Source organism: Nycticebus coucang, chromosome 16 (genome assembly GCF_027406575.1).
Source record: "Nycticebus coucang isolate mNycCou1 chromosome 16, mNycCou1.pri, whole genome shotgun sequence".
In the NCBI taxonomy this organism is placed as follows: Eukaryota; Metazoa; Chordata; class Mammalia; order Primates; family Lorisidae; genus Nycticebus; species Nycticebus coucang.
Window position 1 is genome coordinate 21,841,738 of NC_069795.1, and position 12,291 is coordinate 21,854,028.

Genomic DNA, 12,291 nt, shown 5'->3' on the forward strand with positions numbered 1-12,291 from the left:
AAACAAAACGTTGTATTTTGTGATTTTCATTAAAAGAAAATCTACATATATAATATCATGTTTATTATGTTTAAAAAGAATATATGCTTAAAAGATAAGGGTTAATAATAATACTGATAATAATATCATGTTTGTTTAAAAAGAATATATATTTAAAAAGATAAGGATTATACAAAAAGCAAACAAATGTGTTGTACTGGTATAGATCATTTGAGGAATGATTCTTAAGAGTGAAATGCAAATCATACACTATCTTCAAAGGCTCTGGTTACACATCTATAATAGTTAGCAGACTTGACATATAGAAAACAAGAGGCTATATACAGCTAATGACCAAATTAGAGTTAATCAATTTTTATTATTGCATTGTTAATTTATGAGAAAGCTCATAAATTATTTGTTCTATAATTGCAGATGAAGCAATTTTAAGATGAAAATGTTTTTAAGTTTGTCCCTAATGGTTCCATTGAAACAACTCCTTTTAAATCTTCGGGACAGCAAATTGTGTTAATTGGATTTGTGTTTTTCACAGCTGCACAGGAATTCCTAAGACACGTGAAATGTGCTTTAGATAGAGGATTTATCTTGTTCAGATTTTCAGTATAATCAGGTATATTCAATGTCAATCGAGTGGTGTTTGGAGATTAGTAGCAAGATGGTAAGTTATTTCTTTCTATTAAAAGCTTCCAAGGACTAACTGCTTCTCCTTTACCGTTATTTCCAAGGCCTGCAGGTTTCAACTGATTTTTTTTTTCCAGTTCAGCTTTTAGGAAATGTGAACTTGTACATAGCTTTTGGTCACCTAGCATGGCCTCATGAATGACATTTCTTAGTATTATATCTAAGTAAAAAATTAAGTTAATTTTGAAGATTAAATAAAATTATATAGTTAATTCTGGCGTTTTAAGCTAACACTTTCTTTCAATAACCCGTGTTTAAACATAATTTTGTCTAAAATACTCTAATAAGCTCAAAGACATTGCCTTTACTGTCTAGAATAAAATTTTGCTTAATTTTCAATAAACTGAAACAAGCAGATACAGAGCACAGCTGGCAGAGGATTTGGGGCAGCCAGCAAAGTTGGGAGAGGACCTGGATGTTTTTCAATAGAGGGACTGATATCAGAGACTGAGAAAGAGAAGAAAAGGAGTGAGTGTGCGAAAGAACTGCCAGGGTTGGGGCGTACCTGGATTCTGAAGAAGGATGTGTAAAGGATACGCATTTACTTAGCAAGGAACGCTCCCTGAGCCCACAGCCGCTGACATGTTAGAGATCACAAGCAACACAATCTGATAAACTAGATAAAAGCTGGATGGTAACAATAGAAAGTCAAGAGGGTGGTCCTGAATGTGTCAATGAAACGATTGACAAGTGCTTCTGTAGATATATGTGACACATAAGTAATCAAACAAAATAATTTTAAGGACACATTATTTAATTTCTATCTGATGAAAAAAAGTCTGTTATCTTTCTTAATATCTGTCTGTCTGATGAAAAAAATGTCTGTTATCTCTCTTTCATTGTTTTAAGTGAAATCTGCTTCTTAGAAATAAGGTGGCAATTTAAATTAATTTCACATTTCTGCTTCTGAATAATCTAAAGCTCAACTACATCAATAAACTCATAAACCTGGAGGTGTTATCAAAATATCCAAGACCCCAATCTGACCCTCTGTGTGTGACCGTGTGTTTGTAGGTGCTTGTATGTGTGATTTCCTTTTATTTAATAAACAGGAGATGGCAGTATCTTATCATTATTTAAAATATAAAGTAATCGACCTTATTTAATTTTCAAAATATAACCACATGCACATGTACAACATCCTCTCTTATTTTGAAATTTAGAGTATAACATAATAGAATTAATCTTACAGAGACATTAGAAAGAAAAACAAAGATCACATGTATCTTTATTCATTGAGACTCTACAAACCCAAAAAGATGTGTGTTTATAAACTCAGATAATAAATAAATAAACATATTTACAAAGAAATAAAAACCAAAAGATAAACCTAAAAGATCTGGCACTTTTGGCAAGGTTGTTCTCTTTATTGTATGCAATTAAAAATGTGATGAATAAAATTCTAATTTGTTTACTGCTATGAAGCCATTTAATCATGGTTTAAAATTTAAACAGTTAAATCTAAGAATGCTACTTAAAATTCATCAAAGAAGGAACGGGGGTGGGTGACCAGGAAGTTTCTGAGTTTGAGTTTCCTTCCTTATTAAAGGAAAAGTCTCAGATGGAGCAGATAATTTTTTCCTGGGCTTGGTCTATAGTTAATGAAAATATAATTAATATTACTGGAGTTTCCATGGGCACATTACAAAAACAAGCAAGAAAGAAACCATGAAATCTACAAGAAAGCTGATCCAGATACTTTATATATTTTGCAACTGTTGAAGGCTAGCTACAAAATTTTGGAGGCCCAGTACAGAATAAAAATTAAAAATGGAATCTGTTCTTGGAAAAGCAGGTTAAAATCATTATTAAAGGTAGTATTTTGTTCTATTTCATATTTTGTTCTGTTTTCTATTATTACCTTTAATATAAATGTAAATATTTTAAACGTGTTATTTATTTATTTATTTTGATTGTCTGGGATTCATTGAGCGTACAAAAAATTAGGTGCACTGATTGCATTTGTTGTATAAGTCCCTCTTTTAATTGTGTCCTGCCCCCAAGAGGTATGCCATACAACGTAGCCCCCAAATGTTACCCCCTCCCCAACCTATTTCCCTTTCTTTTATGTTTTCTCTCTTGCCTTGCCGTGATGTTTTATACTTGCAATTTTGTGTTCTTCTAAGAAACATAACATTTTAAATGATTAGCATGACTTTTCCCATTTATCTTTGTACTGTACAATTCCAGTTTTAATTGCAAATGTCAGAGTATTTAACATGTGTGCAGAATCACTGAAATTATACAATTTCTGTTCCTTATTCAGCATATATGTGTGAATGCATTCTTACCAAAACAGTGAAAACATTGTACAAAACTAAATCAATAGATTTTATTTCATTTCTTCCTATGTGATCATTCTACCGATTCTTTCCTTACATTTTTTTTTCTTTCCCTACATTTACTAATGAGTAAGAAATGCTTGAAAGGAAAATGAACAGTGGATCAGCTTGTGATGTTTTTTTTAGTGTATGTAGTTGGCTGATATAAGTAACGTGACGAAGAAAAGATACATTTCCTTTAGACACTCATGTTTCTTAGAAGGCTGTTGCCTCCTTTCTGATTTGGAAGCCAGTTTATTTAAAAAGGAAGTTTGGCCTCTTGGGTCTGTCTGTACCACCACTTCATTGTAGATGTAACATGCTAACCTTGTACTTGCTTTGAGATTTGCTGACTCCTACATGTTGTGGATCTGTTATAATTCTGGGTTCGTGGGTTATCCTGGGTCTCTACTTGAATGGATGACAAGGAACAGCAAACCTGCAATACCACAAGCCTCTATGATTTGCATGCTTTTGCCGCACTGTGTATTAACTTCTATAAGCAAATTTCAGGATAAAATTAAGAATTGTTAGAGAGTGATGGCAGCACCCATTAAACGAAACCCAGGGTCCTTCACGGAATGGGACCTTATATATCTTTAGGTTACACATTGGTAAAAGCAGTTATAATTTTTTACTTTAATTGGGAAGTTATTCTCAGAATTATACGTGGGTTAAACAGATCAAGCCCTTTTGTTTAAGCCACTTAGAGTTAGTGGACTGGATAGTCTCCAGTTACCCTCCAGATCCAATCTCCACATTCTCTGCCTTTGTCCAAACTTTCATGTGCCCAAGATAGTGCAATATTTACCTACTAAATTTGGTAATGATCATATTTACTTGTCTGGTGAAGATGTTAGACTCTTGATATGGGCAGTTCTTATATTTAGCATTAAGTTCCAGAAATAGCTTCCTGGTATTTCTATTCCCGAATGCCTCACAATTTCTTGTCTGTTCTCTTAACCTTACATTAATTCTTTCTAATCCTTGACTGTGCCAACCCTTTGCTTTTTGGATCCTTAGTGATACCAGACTCTTCCTGAAGCCAAAAGCATCCTTACAGCTGTAATAATCTTCCCCAGACATTATCAATGCCCTAGAGCCGAAAGAACCCTGGAAACACACTCCTGCTCAAAGACAGTCGGGTGTGGGAGCTCATTGCAAGTGGGAGCAGGAATCATTAAAGAACTGTGAAGTGTGAGGCAGCTCACTGAAATGTAAGAAACAATTTATCATAAACCCGGGCTTGTTTTAGGCGACTGGGGGGATGGTCCATGGAAGCAAAATTTGTTCTGGATGTGTGTTCTTAGGATGATTGTTTGTCTTATACATGTGAACTAGAAGGAGTAAAAAAATAAACAGAAGTTTTCATTGTAAAGAACCTGCAGTCAGCCTGGAAAAGGGAATGATTGACATGGGTGTTTTGATCAGTGGCTTTTTTTTTTTTATCTGTGGACTTAGGTTTCGGTCTCAATTCACCGTGTACATGTGAACATGTCTGATATTGGCGTTCCGTGAAATGGTTTACATTCAAGAAGGGAAGCCTAGCTGCGCATGCCTGTACCTACTAATAGCACCAGAGTCTACCAGTCAGGCGAGGGTCTGTGTATCAGGAGCGGCTCCTTTATTTATTCTTACCACTTACTTGTTTAATAACATCCCATTAATATTTTGATGCTCAACTCAAGCACTTCCAACTCTATTGAGACGGTCACAATTGATTATTCCCTTTCTCAGACATAATATTTCCTTTCTTACTCTCTTATACCACAAATTAGCTTTTAGGAACTTCAACCCTTCCTAGTATTCAGCTTGCTCTCCTTGATTAGATGGTGAATTCATACAAATTAGCAACTGATTATGCATTTCTTTTTATCTTCCGAACTGCAGTGTTTTGCATACAGCATGTGTGTGCACATACTATATATGTGTGTATTTCTTAATGAATGCTTTTTAAATGAATGTTGATCACACCCACAAAAAATGTTGCAGATGGCTTCAAAAAGGTGAACATTGTCCTTAAATAATAAATGTAGTTACATAAAATTTTTTGATAACATGGAATATGCACATTAATTTCCTTCATACCCTAAGCTGATTAGTAAATTTACAGAATTTAAAAAGATATGCTCTTATTTTTATCCTACGTGTTCTAATATATATGTAATTTCTGAGGAATTAGTTCTCAATAGGAAAGATAACTATCTGGAATAGTATTGCTCCACCAAGATGTTAATTCTTTAATGCTTTGATTTTAGCATGATGTAGGCTTATGCCAACTCGAGGAGAATATTGTTCTGTTTGAAATTGTTAAGATAATGACCCTGAACTAATAAAAATTATACTTAACATTATGGTGTTATTTTCTGCGAAGCAAGTAAGTTAATGTTTGCTATTTATAAATATGTACATATGGTTCACAACATCAACACCCGGATAAAACCCAAAGGGAAGAAAAAAAATACTTTGCCACTCGTGTCTAAATAAGTGCTTAATTATATTTACATGGGTACCCAATAATGAAAACCGTATCATTCATTTCTTTCCATTCTCATGTGTCATCAATCTTATGTGGTTGTCTGTTTTTACTAAGGTGTTCTTACAGGCAAATGGTTCCAATATGTACTACATTATTTGGATACAAATTTTTCATACATTTATATGTTGTCAAATATTAGAAATAATATATATTTACAATTTTAAGTTTGAGACTCCAGTTCTTTATTTTATTATAAAAACTATTTTATATTTTAAACCAGAATAAGTAGAAAGAATTATCAGCACTCTTCTCCTTCTAGAACACGGTGCTGAGTTGTAAAAGCAAGTGAAAGGACTTGAAATCAGACAAATTTGCAAGCATTTTAGAGAGAAAACAGAGCCCTATTTGCAAACGGGGTATGTGTGTACCTCTTGGTGAGTCCTTCCCAACTTCATTCCCACTCCCAGGAAATGGAAAAATTAAAAAGCAGTAACACTTGCCCAAGTGTGTATTGCTGAAGGTGGAAAATAGAGAAGTTATACCTGGGAAATGATAATGCAACTGTATTATATCAAAGCAAATGGTGTTATCTGAGCACATTGTAATAAAAACCTTGGATTAAACATGAATATACTAGAAATAAGTAATATGGAAACCATAGAAACTTACTGCAGAAGAAAACTAAGTAAATTTGAAAAGGGATTACAAATATAATGTGTTTAAAAAAGGCAAGTGGCAGGAAAATTCTCCCAAGTGCCTCACATGATAAAATTAGTATCTTATGCTAACATGAGCTCAGGACCTGAAAGATGCTTTCATAAAGCAGCCAATGAGAAGAAAATGGAGATTCCAGGATAATTATCAGCTGCGAGGAACTCAGAATTCACAGATAAAGATCTCATCAAAGGCACAGAGGGAGAATTTTATATTATTAAAATTGATGTGAGGAAAAATGAGAAAAGAGACTAAGTAATTGTAAAAATAAAAGGTAATATGGAGGTGAGATTAGTATTTTACAGTATAATAACTGACATAGAAATAAAATTATAGGGAAAACATCTAAAATGAAAAGTGAAAGTATGTTATGTAGCAAATAATATTTTAAATAGAGCTCTCATATTTTATATAACCACGTAATGGTTAAATTATAGAAATTAATTGATAAATGAAACTAGAAAATACCACATAGAAAATAACTGTTATCCAAATGGTAGATGATGGTGTTACTCCAACTCTCCACAGATAAGTTCAATAGCAAAAGACAATGAAACACTACCTACGATAAAATATGGTCCCAGTGTGTCATACTCGGCTTGCTGTTAAGAAATGGACATTCTAAAATAGGAAAGAACTGAATCTCTCCTGGCTATCAGGAATAGGCTTGTTGTCAGCCCTGTGGTTTCCTCACACATATGCAATGATTTATACTCATCTGAATATTCTGGATTTAGCCTTTCGTTCGAATCTTTGGAGATTTCTTTCTTCTTCGTTTTCTCTTCCCCATACTCTTCTTTATGAAAGCAAAGACCTCCAACTGTCTTGGCTTCCTAGACTCCCATCTGCCTTCTCACCTGCAGTAGACTGCTTGAGTTCCCTGTGCCTCTGTCATTGTTAGGCAATGAGTTGGACATGAGCAGGGTGGATGTGGTCAGGGTATTCTGGGCTATCATGAGGATAGGATGACACAAGACCCTGCAGTTAGGCAATTCCTGGAAAAAAAAAAAGTTAGACATTGCTTAAGGGACTTCCCAATGCAATTATGGAACATGGTCAGGTCCACCTGACAGTGTCAGAAATGGGTTTAGAAAGAGTAGTTTATGAACACTACATGAATTATAGAGTACAATAGAATTGACTAAGACTCTGGGTGGACCAATCAGAAAAAGAAAAAAAAAAAAAAAGGAACTTTATAAAGAGTAGGTAATATTCCCCTTAAATTATGTATCAGAATTAAAACCGGTGGTTTTGTGATACCTGCTGTTACTGGGACCACATCTGCCTTACTGTGTAAGTCATTAACAAACTTTCTTTTACTAAATTTCATTTGTTCCCTTTCTTTATATTTTATTTCAAAAATAAACCCTAAACCTAAACCCTAAACCCTAAACCTAGCCCTAAACCTTTTTTTGTTTATTTTGTTAATTTTGTTATTTTGTTAATTTGGTACCAGTAACCATTCTTCAGCACTGGGAACCAAGAGTCTGGAAACCTAAGGACCTGTCATTTGGTCCCCACTCACCCAACACCATGGTCTACAAATATTTCTGAGTAATAGATTGGAGCAATCATTATGATTACCTTGTCCATTTCCTCCCTCTCAAGGTTTGTTATTCTTCATTGCTAATTGTCTGATGACTTGAGAGTTATTCATCAATACATTTTGTCCATGAAAAACAAATTCCAAGTGTATAAGCAAATTCAATTTCTATAATACCACGTGAGACACAAGAAATCATATATCCTTAATCTTTGAATCAGACTTACATAATATATTATAGCTCCATTTGTCAAATACTGCTGATTTTTTTGGTGGGGGTAAAAATGGAAAAAAGGAGAATGGGTAGAAGAGTCGTTTTCTCCATGACATCAAGCTCCTGACATTTGATGCCTGTGGACATATCTTATTCCAGTTTCAGAGACTCTGGAATGTATATAGGATCATGATATGTATTCTTTTTTATTATCTCCATGGTCAACAATTCTTTACAAGGTAAGAAAAAAATATTGTTTGTATACAGGAGACAAGTTAATAAAGCAGATAAATTACCCACTATTTACTTTATAATGATCAATGAAAATTTATGATTATTTTGAGAAATATGAGAACAATCACATTTATAAAGGTCAAGGAGTGATAAACATTCTACACTTATATTCTTATCATGATCATCATGGGCCATATTTGGATGTTTTCCCTTCTGGGTACCAAACAACATGTAACAACTACAATCCACTTCTATGAATCTGCTTTACATTCACAGAAATTTGTTCTCTCTCTCTCTCTGGCTATAGATAATAAATGGAAAATCCATGGGCGATGCCTGTGGCTCAAAGGAGTAGGGCGCTGGCCCCCTATGCCAGAGGTGGTGGGTTCAACTGCAGGCCAGAAACTGGCCTGCAGTTTCTGGCCAGGGTGACCCAGCCCTGGCCAGAAACTGCAAGAAAAAAAAAAAAAGAAAGAAAAAATAAAATCCACAGATTTTGATCAGAGTGACATTTATTCAGTTTATTCATTTATTTATTCACTTTCTGAAAATATAATTAAAACAAAATATTCAGCCACATAGTGGCTATGAAATGTGATTTTTTTCCTCAGGGTTGTTGCTTTTTTCCTCTGTAGCCATATTGCCTTTATTACCATCTGTCTTTCCTGCATCATCACCTTGTGTTTCATCAACTAACACCTCCAACATTGCAATTTTCCTTACAAAATTGCAATAGTAGTTGCTATGGGTTATTAATATGGATGAACTTAACCTCAGTTGGATAATTAAATACTCTGTATAGTTTAGTGGCTTAGACTCAATGAAATAGAATGCTAAAATTTCTTTTTTTTTTTGGCCAGGGCTGGGTTTGAACTCGCCACCTTCGGCATATGGGACCGGCGCCCTACTCCTTGAGCCACAGGTGCCGCCTAATGCTAAAATTTCTTGCAATAATGTAAAGTAAAATGTTTAATGATTTAAATTGGTAGCAACCCCCAAGTGGATTTTTTCACATACCAGTCGCTCACTCACCAGTAACTTGGACCAGAAAACATTTTTCTCCAAAATGTTCCCCATATTATATACTGGTGAAAGAAACATCCAAAATCTGTTACAAATCCTGCAAAAACCAAATTCCTATATGTTTTAAGATGGAAGATAAGAGTTCCTGGTATTGAATTGAGTTTCTGATGTCCCTGGGATGGCAGCATGTATTCTATAACAGGCAAGGGGCATTCTATTTTATAAGAGGCAGGACCAAAGCAAAAGTGACAAAGGACATTTGAGAATATCATATAGAGTCTAATCACAAATTACAATTTTTCTAGAAAAAATCTCCATCAGCTAACCACAGATGCTCTTTATCACTATAACTTAAGTGGTTTAGATATGGAATATGGAGAGCCAGCTTTGAGCTCAGTCCTCAATTTCCAGACCAGAGTCATTTCAAAGACTGAATGCCCATCAGAGAAAGAGGATAATTAGAAAAGGTCCCTGTGATAACACTACAGATGCTTGAAATGAATCTTCGCCCTAGGCTTCCCAAGATAATAGTACAACTATATATCACATGTACTCCTAACTAGAGACATAAAAATGTCCCATTAATTTTGAAATTTTTAGATCATGAATTGGAACTAACTCCTGGGCACACTGCAGGAATTTTTTGACCCATCAATCATAGTAGAGTTATGTGAGTGTTATATGATAAATGGGCAGAATAAGGTGAATTCTATATAAGTCTTTCACAGGGTGAAGTTATTATATTTGCACACTTATATTTCTACACTTATAGAAATATAGCTATATTTCATCCTGTAGCTATTTATTCAGTTTCTGAAAATACAATTAAAACAAAAATATTCAGCAAGTAGGTCAACATCCACATTTATGCAATGAAATGTGATTTTTTCCTCAGGGTTTTTACTTAATGGGAAATACTTATTCCTCTTAAAGATCCACCTTCACGGACGGCGCCTGTGGCTCAGTCGGTAAGGCGCTGGCCCCATATACCGAGGGTGGCGGGTTCGAACCCTGTCCAGGCCGAACTGCAACAAAAAAAAATAGCCGGGCGTTGTGGCAGGTGCCTGTAGTCCCAGCTACCCGGGAGGCTGAGGCAAGAGAGTCGCTTGGGCCCAGGAGTTGGAGGTTGCTGTGAGCTGTGTGAGGCCACGGCACTCTACCGAGGCCGAGGGCCATAAAGTGAGATTCTGTCTCTACAAAAAAAAAAAAAAAAAAAAAGATCCACCTTCACTCCAACTCTCATTGCTCCTGCAACTGTAAGGCACAGTTACAATGTGTAACCCAGTACAATGCTCACCAAAAGAACTGTAAGATGTACTCCTTCTCTTCTTGACACACAAAAAAATGAGTTGTTTATACTAGAATGGTAAATTAAGGCAGGACTATAATGTCAGATCAGTTCAAAACTATCATTTTGTTTTGGCCTTAATTATATGAAATACAAGTCCTAGAATTTCCCTTTGAGTAGAAAAACTACAATAGCCAGAGTGGTCTTATTTACAGTTTAGTCAGACTTAATGAAGCTCCAGAAGACACACTTTCATAAAGTTTTCTGGAAACACGTTGTTGAGAGGAGCACCATGATTCTTACCCACTCTGCGGTGGTTCTTCTCTGCAGGCCAAGAATGATCATGTAAGACACCTGTTCCCTGAATGTGGTGGGGATGATGGAATCACAGAATGTCAGGGGAGAACTAGTGACATTTTACTACCAAATAAAAGGTGGACATGGCTAGCATAATGAGCAGCAGTATGAACGCACTGATTTTAATAAGTTTAGAGAGCGAGATCTTTTGTTAATAGCTAATTTATAGCAGGTTTCCTAGGAATGAGATATTTTTTCATTCAACACTATTGTACTTTATTTGAAAAAGAAAAAAATATCTAGCTCTGACAAAAATAGTATGACACAGTAGCGAGTCATGGCCTATACCACATTTTCAGAAATGAATTAAACATCAGAATCCTGTTAATAAAGGGGGAGGGTGGGTACTTTTGAGGAAGAGCACTGTTGTACCGTCATGTGTTACTTAATGATAGGGAGGCAGTCTGAGGAATGCATCAGGAGGCAATTTTGTCATTGCGCAAACATGATAGAATGTACTTCCTCAACCCTAGATGATAACCTCCTACATATCTAGACTACAGACCTGTACAGTATGTTACTGCACTATAGACTGTAAGCAATCATAATACAATGGTGTTTGTGTACCTAAGTATATATAAACATAGAAACGATACAGTAAATACTCAGTATTATAATCTCATGGGACCACGATAGCATATGCTGTCCATAATTCCCTGAATCATTTTTATACAGTGCATGACTGTACTTCCCAAATGTTTATGGTTAGTATTCAGTCTGATGTTCCCTGAGGGTCATTCGTTCATTAACTAAACAACTGGTATATATTGTTTAGTTACTAGACACTAACTGTAAATTCCTCTTGTTATAAACCAGTCAATGTAGGCAATGTAGAAACTTATGGAAGTCACATTTTGATGTAATTTCGCCTCAAGTATACGTTGCAATGACTCCAGATTGATCCTAAATTTGTCCCCAGTTCCCAGAATGTATATATAAAATAGACACATACAGCTGCTAACAGAATCTCGATATCCTTTCCCAACCTGGGAGGTGATCTATATTAAAGTGGAGAAGACCAATTAAAATAGTCTAATGGTTTTTCTACTTCTGGCCCTTTCTTCTTAACATTGGATTTCTTAAGACATTCTAGAAATTGGTATAAATAAAACTTGAGTGGTATGGATGGCTACACTCACATATTTCAAATCAAGCTGTTTATTTGTTCTGTACAGAAGACAGTGTAATCCTGGAAAAGTATTAATGGATTGTAACCAATATAATCAAGTAGTGCTTCTGGTATTTGGTATGTCAGATTTTGGTTTTGTTTGATTTACTGAAGGCAATGTAGATCAATAGAGGCTCTGAAGATGGAAATTCAGCTATTAAAGTGAATTTTTTCTCAATTTTTATTAATAAATACTAACCAAAGGCATTTGTTTTCATTTTGATAAGATGATCATTCACACTCTCAATTAAATCCCAAGAGTATAGGAA